The following is an 11,447-nucleotide window of genomic DNA, read 5'->3' on the forward strand; positions in this document are numbered from 1 at the left end:
CTGGGTCTTTACCTTAAACGGAGGAGCAATTTCTTGGAAAAGTTCCAAGCAGGAGACAATGGTTGATTCAACTTGCGAATCAGAGTATATAGCGGCAAGCGAGGCAGCAAAGGAGGCTATATGGCTAAAGAACTTCATTGGAGACCTTGGAGTTGTACCAGCTATAAAGGAGCCTATAGAGATTTTCTGTGATAGTGAAAGTGCAGTTGCCTTAGCCAAGGAACCAAGGGATCACGGGAGATCCAGACACATTGACAGAAAATACCATTTCATCAGACATCGAATAGAAAAAGGACTCCTCGTGGCAAAGAGGGTATCATCAGATGAGAACCCAGCAGATCCCCTCACGAAGGGACTGGGTAGGGTTAAGCATCTCCAGCATGCAAGGAGCATATGGCTGAAGGATGATATTAGTTTTAGTAGTTAGATAGCTTTGAAATGTGTAAAGTGTAATTGACATTTGATGATGAATAAAAGTTGTATTTATTTATGAGTAAAGTGTTGCTATCTTTTGTCATTCGTTTACTATCGTTTCATTTTGCATGTTTTGACTTCCAGAATAATTATGTTTGGTATATCATATTATTCGAATTCTCCACAGTCGGTCATATGTTGGAAGTAGGTATGAATCAAGACTGTCATGAGTTGGTTGTAGAGGTTTAAGATGTTGGAAATGGCTACAACACTCATGAGTGCTCATAAGTTCTGAGTATTGGATTCAACTCACGCTCGCTGGTATCACTTCATGGAATCTATCTCGAGTGATCGCGAGACGGTAATATCATATAAGTCTTCAAACCTAGAGATATGACTTGTTGCCTATGAGTTGGTTATGCATTGATTGTACGAAAATGCATTGGTAACTCGATGTTATAAAACGTGCCTTTGTGTATGATTCAAAAAGTAGTAGAACAAGCATATGAGTCGAAGTTTATCTGTTCCTTCTTAGATTAGAAGCGATATCTGGGCCCCTCGATGATTTTGTGTTGACCCATGTACCGGGCCCGGTCAGAACTAAGTTGATGTGTTCAATTAAGTTCTATGTCAAACAAATCGGAAATCGAGAAACAAACTGCTGGACAATAAGTAAGACATTGTTCCATGTATTTGTCCGGCTGATATCTAGAACAGAGGATTATATGATCACTTATCTTAAATGGCGTATCATCATCATTTCAGTTTTGAGAGACCTTGAAAGAGCTACGGTTGCTGATCGGTTCCTGAAGTCATTCTTGCAGTTATGGTTATTAGACTTATCCAAGTGGGAGACTGTTGGATTAGGTGTCTAAGTTCATAACTATTTATGGAATGTACTTGACCCGATTAGCATGGTCCATTTGGGTTGCATGACATCATGCATTTGGATAGACTAAAATGAGAGAAATAACACTTAAGGTTTATTAATATATTATAAGTTCTAGTATATTAATAGTATTATTTAGTTAGTATTGATCAATAATTAATTTGGAATTAATTAAGTGATCAAAAGAAGACTAATTAAATATATGGGTTGATTGTGTAAATCATCCATACTTATATAGTGGGCTAGTGCTTCATGGATTATCAAGTTGGGCTAAAACCCATAGGATGCTCCATGGTGGTTATAGAACCCATGGGTCATGGAAATGAAAAGTCATGACAATTAGGGTTTATATGGTGTAACCCTAATTGTAACACACTATATAAGCTTCATGTTCTTCACCAAAATCAGCCACTAAGCAAGAAGTATGAGGGCTAGCCGATTTCAAGAGTGTATCATTTCTCTCTAAGTCATTCCAAGTGCATTTGGTGTTGTGTGAGACATTTGAGGCATCACACTTGAGGTGCTAGGCTCACAAGGTTTTCAAGGAATCCTAACTACTACAAGGTATGTATTTCCTACTAACTTTTATGGTTAAAAGTTCCACATGTATGCTAGATAGGTTATGAACCTTGGAAAAACAATTTTGCATGTATCATAGATAAAACATATATCCAAGGTTTCTAGGGTTGCATGTACACCATAGGAGTGTTAGAATGCTCAAAACCCTACAGATTTTATGTAATGTTTACATATGATTATAGTAGATATGGCTATATTTACTAAATCAAACATAAATCAAAAACCTTTGAAAAGTTCAAAGAGTATAAGCATGAATTCGATAATTAATTAGGCAGGAAGATAAAGATGCTCCCGTCTGATAGAGGAGGAGGGTATCTTAGTATCGAGTTCTACGACTACCTCAAGGAATGTGGAATAGTTTCACAATTAACTCCTCCTAGGACACCACAACTTAATGGTGCGGCTGAGAGGCGCAATCGAACCTTGTTGGATATGGTTCGTTCCATGATGAGTCGAGCCATTCTTCCCATTTCCTTCTGGGGGTATACCTTAGAGACAGCCGCCCATATCCTCAATCTTGTCCCTACTAAAAAGGTTGCCAAAACACCTCACAAAATGTGGACAAGGAAATTTCCATCGTTAACACATATCAAAGTCTAGGGTTGTGAAGCTTTAGTTAGACGAGAGACTCATGAAAAGCTAGAAGCCAGAAGTAAGAGATGTATTTTCATTGGCTACCCACAAAAGTCTTTTGGATATTTTTTCTATAGGCCTAGTGAAAACGTGGTCTGCGTAGCACGAAAAGGAGTCTTTCGCAAGACAGAGCTCATATGCAAAGAGGACAGTGGGAGCACAATTGACCTTAAAGAGATTCAAGAGTCAACCAATGAAGGACCTTAGAAGACACTAGCACTCAATCAAATAAAGAAATTCCAGTTGATCCAGTTTACAATTCATTATCTCTTCGTCGTTCCAGTAGAGTTAGCATGCCACCTGAATTCTATGGTTTCCATATAAATTCAGATGGTGATACGTTTATCGGTGGTCAAACACTGATAAATTTGGATGAGCCAACTAACTACAAGGAAGCAATGACAGATCTTGAGGCTGCTAAATGGAAAGAGGTAATGGACAGAAAGATCGAGTCCATATATGACAACCAAGTTTGGAATTTGGTTGATCAACAAACTGGTCCAAAGACAGTTGGTTGCAAATGGATCTTCAAGAAGAAAACCGACATGGATGGAAATGTGCTCACTTTCAAGGCACCACTGGTTGCGAAGGGATTTAATCAAACCCAAGGGGTTGACTATGATGAGACCTTCTCACTAGTGGCTAAGATAAAATATATTAGAATAATGCTCACCATAGCTGCATTTCATGATTATGAAATTTGGCAGATAGATGTCAAAAACACTTTTCTTAATGGAAAGTTGGCTGAAGATGTTTACATGAGTCATCCATAGGGTTTTGTAGATGAAAAGTTTCCCAATAGAGTGTGTAAGCTTGAGAAATCAATTTATGGATAGAAACAAGCATCTCGCAGATGGAATCTATGCTTCCATGAAAAAAGTCAAAGAATTTGGTTTGTCTAGAAGTGAGGATAAGTCTTGTGTATATGTCAAAGCTAGTGGGAGTATAGTAACTTTTCTAGTGTTGCATGTTGATGTCATACTACTCATGGGAAATGACATCTTGCAAGAAGTGAAATCTTGGATTGGAAATTGTTTCGCTATGAAGGATCTAGGAGAGGCTGCCTATATTCTCGGGATAAAAATTTTAAGAGATATAAAGAACAAGCTAATTGGACTTAGTCAAAATACATACTTGGACAAGGTACTAAAATGGTTTAGTATGGAAAATTCCAAGAAATGAGAGCTACTTATTCAAAGCAATGTCAAATTAAGTAAGACTCAAAGCCCAAGTACGAGTGAAGAGTTAGCCGATATGAGTCGATTCCCTTATGCTTCAGCTGTAGGAATAATCATGTACACTATAACATGTACTCGCCCTGATGTGTCCTTTGCTTTAAGCATGGTCAGTCGCTATCAGGGAAATCATGGCAGAGCTTATTGGACGACAATTAAGAGCATTCTCAAGTATTTGCAAAGGACAAAGAACATGGTTCTAGTCCTTGGTGGCAATAATACGTTGAGAGTGACTGGGTATAGTAACGTCAACTTTCAAACTGATAGAGCCAACTTTCATGCTCATTTTGGCTGGGTATTTACATTAAATGGAGATGCAGTTACTTGGAAAGGTTCCAAGTAAGACACATTGGCTGATTCTACATGTGAATCAGATTTCATAGCGACAAGTGGAGCATCAAAGGAAGCAACATGGTTGAAGAACTTCATTAGAGATCTTGGAGTAGTCCCAACCATTCAGGAACCAATGGAACTTTTTTGTGTATGAATGAGCAATTGCTTTAACCAAAGAACCGAGAGATCATGGCAAATCAATACATGTCGACATAAAATACCATTATATCAGACATAGAGTTAAAGAAGGTCATCTTGTAGTGAAAAGAATCTCGTCAGAAGATAATCCTGTAGATCCTCTCACAAAGGCTCTAAGTAGGATTAAGCACAAACAGCATGCTAGGAGCATTGGATTGAGATATGACATTATTTTTAGTAGTTAGATGATCAGTTTGAAACTTGTAATAAAATAAATGTAACTGAATTTCAGTGATTAAATAATAGATATTATTTATGAGTTTGTTTACTGCCTTTGTCAATTATTTATTCTTGTGTTTCGTTTTGCATGTTTTACTTCCCAAATAATTTAATTACTCAAATTCCACAGTCGCTCTTACTTTAGGAAGTAAGTAGTGAATTAAGACTGTCATGATTTGGATTGTAGATTGTCTAAAGAAGTTAAACATAACAATTGTATTGCTACAACATTCATGAGTACTTAGAAATGGAGATTTGAGTATTGGATAAACCCACGCTCAGAGAATTACTTCATGGATTAAATCACAAGTAATTCTAAGATGATAATATCTTATATTCTTGAAACGGAGATATATGAGTTGTAATTTACAAGTAGGGTGTACATTGGTGTTGCATAAACGCATAAGTAACATGATGTTATAAAAGTGCAATATCATGTTTGATTTAGTGAATAAAGGATACAAACATATAAGTCAAAGTTTATTCATTCCTCTTTCCCTAACGGAAAAGGCGATATCTATGGGCCCCTCAGTGATTTGGTGTTGACTTATAGTGTTGGGCCCAACTTGGACTTAATTGATGTGTGCAATTTGAAGTCTTATGTCGTCATCATATATCGGGAAATCGGGAAACAAAATTTTGGACAATGAGATTGATTCTAATCCATGTCTCATGTCTATATGATATCTTGGGGAACGGAGGAATATTTGATCACTTATCTTATGACCAATGTCTGTTTGTTTCAGAGTTCGGCAGCTGCTATGGAAACATTCTTTGCTATTTAATTTAGAAGTTATACTAGTAATTGCAGTTATAGACTTATCCAAGTGGGCGACTTTTGGATTAGGTGTCTAAGCCAATAACCGAATTAGTATAATCTTGAATTATTAGCAAAGTCCTTTTGGGTTGGACTCAAACCTAGTAATTGAATATGATGACTTTTAGAGAGAGGGAGTGAGAGATTTATTGATTTATTATATGATTAATAAATAGAAATAAATGAAGTTATTAATATGTTATGAAAATAATATATTAATTAGAAATAATCATATTTAATTAATAATTAATTAGAAATTAATTAGATTAATTTTGGGATTAATTGTATTAATTAAAAGTGCAATAGTTGAACAAGAAAGAGTCCAAAACCTTCCTTGGAAGGAGGTGGACAAAATTAGGGTATTCTAGGACATCTGGAATACTCCTTGAAGATAAACAGGAAGCTAGATAATTACCAAATTGAATAAATATTAATTTATTTATTTAAGGTTATCTAGGGTTTCCAAGTTGCACTATAAAAGGATCCCTTGAGCTACAATTTCCGGTCACTCCTTTTACCCTAGAGATAGCCGAAAATTTGACATCCCCTCTCTTCTCTCAAAAGCTTCTTGTTGCTAGTGTTGGGTGTGGACCATCAGATGCAAGATATTTATGTGGCTAGCTTTTAAGTTATTAAAGAAAGAATTCTTGATTATTTACTACAACAATCAAAAGGTATGTTGTTCCTTCTACAATTTTCGAAATTACCTTGGGTTAGACTGTTCTTGTCTAACAATAGAATGTTACATCAATAGTGTTATGACTTAGATCTTTAGGTTGCATGTACCCTTAAGTGTTAAGAATTTATCCACATTAATACATGTAAAACCGATCAAGTTGGAGCCTACAAAAATTTATGTAACATAATTAACTTCATAAGAAAGATCCGGCCTTGTAATAGTAAGATATTGAAGGGCACCAACCAAAGAGCGATAATTTGTTAGATCATGTGTAACGCTCGATTCCTGGTATGTATTTAATTCAAAATTTATTGGTTTTTGTATAGAAACTCGACGAGTTGGAGGCCCCAAACTCGTCGAGTAGGGATGAAAGTTTGACGCAAGATGGGAAATCTACTCGACGAGTTGAGAGCCAAATCGACGAGTAGGACTGGCAGAATGAAACCCTAATTTTCAGGGTTTTGCACACTATTTAAACACCTTAACCTCCAAAGGCTGACCTCATTTACAGCCTCCAAATTCCAAACCCTAAATCTCGAAACCCTAATGCTTTGTGTGAGTTTGTGAGCCATCCTTGAGAGAGCTTTATGTGTTTGAAGCTTGTGGAAGAAGAAGAAGCTTGAGGATTCAAGAAGAAGCTAGTAGATACAGAGACACCATTTTATTCTTATCATTTTCTGGTAAGCAAGTCTCAAACTTGCTTAGTGAATTCTTAAATCTCCTTATTATCACTTTATTGAGTTTTTTGGTCCAAGAAGCATGATCCTTTGGAAATGGACGTCCCAAGTGAGTATACTTCCACATCTAGGACTTTGAAGGGCTTTCTTGGCATAAATATGCAAACTTTATGGCCATTGATGTCCCATGCAAGCTTTAGGATGTCATTTTGGCCTTTTAAGCTCCAAAAGGTCATGCATGGAGAGAAAGTCAGAGACTTTACGTGTTAATCTAGTCTCTAAGGTCCATATCTCTGTTTGTACACCCTATCTTGAAGTATAGATGGCTTTTGGATCAAGATCTAGATCTTTTAGAGTTAGGGTTTGAGTTAAATATCTTGAGGAAGGGTATTAACGGGTAAAGTTGGAAACTTAACCCTTCTAAGGACATTCCCGGTCTATATCTGAAGTATGGAGCTTAGATCTGAAGATTAGTGACTTAATCCATTAAGAAAGCTTAACAGACTAAAGAACTCGACGATTTCATAGAGGAACTCGACGAGTTGGGTCGAAGTGCCCCGATTCTGAAAAAGGAAATACTCGACGAGTTCAGGACGAACTCAACGAGTGGGGTTGGAAAGTCCCGATTTTGTGATAGGAGAAACTCGACGAGTTCATGAAAAACTCGACCAGTTGGATGGCGATTTCAGGTTTTATGATTTATGGAACTCAACGAGTTGATGGACCAACTTGGCGAGTTGAGTCAATCCAGAATGTTGACTTTGACCTGAACGTTGACTTATGACCAAAATGTTGACTTTCACTTGGACTTTGACCAAAGTTGACCCTTAAGGGGTTATGAGTATGAAAGGGGTAATTAAAGGAAATCTTTGATGTATAGGAGTTAGAGTGGGGTTGATTTCAGAGCCGAGGACAGTTCAACTACTTTACAACAGTTGAGGTGAGTTACCTTCCAGTAGAAGTGGGTCTAAGGCACCAATGTCGGCCCACTAGTAGGTGATTATAGTTGAGATGATTGTCTTTGTGATAATTGTATGGTTTGCCACTATCTGTTATGATTTATGTGCTAGTACGCTACGTTATTATGCGGTAGTGGTAGGGGTGAAATAGTCCCCGGCTACCGGTTGAAAGAAACCGAAGGGGTAGGCCAGCACCCAGATATGCTAGGCAGTATGTGATTTATGTGTATATGCTAGGGTATTATGTGGTACTGGTAGGGGTGAAATAGTCCCCATATTTGGTTGAAAGAGACAGAAGGGCTAGGCCAGCACCCAGATATGCTAGGCGGTATCCGTTTGAAAGAGGCCGAAGGGGTAGGCCAGCACCCATATATGCTAGGCGATTACCGGTTGAAAGAGACCGAAGGGGTAGGTTGGGCACCCAGATATGTCTGACAGTATGTTATTGTATGGTATGTGGTATGATGGGGGAACTCACTAAGCTTTGTGCTTACGGTTTACAGTTTGGGTTTCAGGTACTTCTTTTTCGAAAGGAAATGAGCCGACATGACTGCAGCGCATCACACCACGATTTTCCGCATTATGATATTCTTGGGATTTGTACTCTGACATTATTATCCTATGACATGTTTTTGAGACATATGACTTATGGGTTTTTATGATATGAGATAATCTTGATGATGTTTTCAATAATCTGTTTTATAAATTGTTAAATTAAAAATGAAATTTTTGGTCTTGGATTTTGGGATGTTACAAGTTGGTATCAGAGCCTTGGTTTGAGGGATTCGGACACACCTTTGGGGGTGTCTGGACTCAAATCGAGGGTTTGAAAAGTTTTTACAAGGAAAATAAATTTTCTAAAATTTAAAACTAAGGGTTTTTGAGAAAGAACAAGGAGTGTGATGCGTGCAATCAGCCGAGCTCAAGTAAGTTTTCCCCAAGATACCCATACATGTTATGATATATGATATGATTATGAGAATTGCATTCTATATTAGGGCTAAGGATCTAGGAAGGATGCCGTGTATGCCTACTGTATGAGAATTGCATGCTAGATTAGGGCTAAAGATCTAGGAAGATGCCTTATGTGCCTGCTGTATGAGCTTATTAAACTGCATGATAGTACTGATTAGTCAGTGATATGATAGCCTGATTAGGATATGCTTGGTTACTCAATGCCCAACTGCTGCTTGGTTTGTGCTTTTAGGAGTTCTAGTTATATTTAATTAACCAGTAAACAAATACATTAAGTTACATATTACCAGGACTAAATAATTTCAGAAGATTAGGTCTAGCCCTATTTCACAGCTCTTGTTTGAATCTAACCGTTGTAGGGAGAGACCTCTCATTCGAATAATTATCTGGTCTTAGTAATATGTAACAGTATTCGCGAGCTAGTTAGGGGGAGATAGCAGGGACTTCTTATGCAGCTGACGGCGGATAGTGGGTAGGAGATTACCTTAGGGTAAGCCTAGTATGAGATTAGCATGGAGAGAAATAGTAGTAGAAGGGACTTGGTGAAGTCGAGGAAATCCTTTAGGAAAGTACAGATAGATGTGGAAGGTAGTATAGGCCTGTACTACTGAAAGCAGAGGATCCGTACTCGAGTCAAGGAGGGCTGAGATAGAACCAGGGAACTTGTAGTGTGTGTGATACATCTCGAGGTTATGTATGACCTTGACGATTATGTGTTTTGTTTCAGAATGGTGGTGACACGTCACGAAACAGGAGGTTCAGGGTTTGGGTCAGTTTCGGGTTCGGGTTCGGGTTCCGAGCCAGTCGATGATGGATTGCGGGAGTTCATTGCATCTGAGATTACGAGAGGCATCCTTGAGGCGACCCCGATGATTTTCGGGTCAATCAAGGAAGGTATCATTAAGCTGATGGAGGATCGCCTTAGGGCATTCAGGAGCCACATGGCACTGGGCCAGTCAGGGACTCACATGCTCTCCTTTAAGGATTTCAGGGGATGTGGTGTGCCAGACTTCCACGGGGTGAAGGACCCCATTGTGACCAGGAGATGGATTGCAGAAATCGAGTCTGCACAGTGAACGAGATTCTACCCTGAATGGTCAAAGGTCAGGTATGCTGTCGGACGTTTAAGAGATAGCGCTAGAGACTGGTGGGAGGCAGACAATAACACGTTGGGAGCCCCAGCCATTGTTTGAATCTAACCGTTGTAGGGAGAGACCTCTCATTCGAATAATTATCTGGTCTTAGTAATATGTAACAGTATTCGCGAGCTAGTTAGGGGGAGATAGCAGGGACTTCTTATGCAGCTGACGGCGGATAGTGGGTAGGAGATTACCTTAGGGTAAGCCTAGTATGAGATTAGCATGGAGAGAAATAGTAGTAGAAGGGACTTGGTGAAGTCGAGGAAATCCTTTAGGAAAGTACAGATAGATGTGGAAGGTAGTATAGGCCTGTACTACTGAAAGCAGAGGATCCGTACTCGAGTCAAGGAGGGCTGAGATAGAACCAGGGAACTTGTAGTGTGTGTGATACATCTCGAGGTTATGTATGACCTTGACGATTATGTGTTTTGTTTCAGAATGGTGGTGACACGTCACGAAACAGGAGGTTCAGGGTTTGGGTCAGTTTCGGGTTCGGGTTCGGGTTCCGAGCCAGTCGATGATGGATTACGGGAGTTCATTGCATCTGAGATTACGAGAGGCATCCTTGAGGCGACCCCGATGATTTTCGGGTCAATCAAGGAAGGTATCATTAAGCTGATGGAGGATCGCCTTAGGGCATTCAGGAGCCACATGGCACTGGGCCAGTCAGGGACTCACATGCTCTCCTTCAAGGATTTCAGGGGATGTGGTGTGCCAGACTTCCACGGGGTGAAGGACCCCATTGTGACCAGGAGATGGATTGCAGAAATCGAGTCTGCACAGTGAACGAGATTCTACCCTGAATGGTCGAAGGTCAGGTATGCTGTCGGACGTTTAAGAGATAGCGCTAGAGACTGGTGGGAGGCAGACAATAACACGTTGGGAGCCCCAGCCATTGAGGTTATGACCTGGTCGGACTTTGTGACCAGATTTATGGCTAAGTTTGTGCCAACTATGGAGATCCAGAAGCTAGCCAGATATTTCTTGGATATGAGGCAAACTAATTAGTTAGTGGCGAAAATTACCGCCAAGTTTAGGGAGAGGGCCTTACTGGTGCCTCGGTATGCGGGTGATGAGGAGATGAAGAAAACCCGGTACCATGATATGTTGAGAGTTGACATTCGGAAACATGTCAGCTACTCGGCATGCCCGAGTTTGGATGACATGATAGCGAGGGCGAGAGAGATGGAGATTGATATAGAGCACATCAGGAAGAGGAAGGCGAAGACCGGCCAGACGACTGGGGTTTTAGGGAAGAAACCCAAGGGATTCGACTCTAGGTCGAAGGGCCAGCAGGGACGGAGCCGCTGTGGGAAATGCGGCAAATCGCATGAGGGAGTATGCATATTAGGGGGAACGGGCTGCTATAAGTGCGGCAAGCTTGGGCACTTTGGCAGGGATTGTACTGCCCTTACCCCCACCATTCAGACATCAGACCTGATTTGCTTTCATTGCAATCAGAAGGGCCATAAAAAGGCCAACTGCCTGAGATTGACATCAGGAGTGCCAGTGGCGGCGCTAGTTCCAACGACCCTGCAGATCACAGATGACCGACAGGGAAAGTCAGATGCTACAGTGGTGAGGAGTCGAGCCTTACAGTTGACAGTCGAAGAGGCGCATGCCACACCGGATGTGGTGACGGGTATGTTTTCTTCTCTCTATCCTTAATTACATGTCAGTTTTCATATTTATATTTTATGT

The sequence above is a fragment of the Lactuca virosa genome, chromosome 7 (assembly GCF_052849685.1).
Source record: "Lactuca virosa cultivar CGN04683 chromosome 7, Lactuca_virosa_CGN04683_v6, whole genome shotgun sequence".
In the NCBI taxonomy this organism is placed as follows: Eukaryota; Viridiplantae; Streptophyta; class Magnoliopsida; order Asterales; family Asteraceae; genus Lactuca; species Lactuca virosa.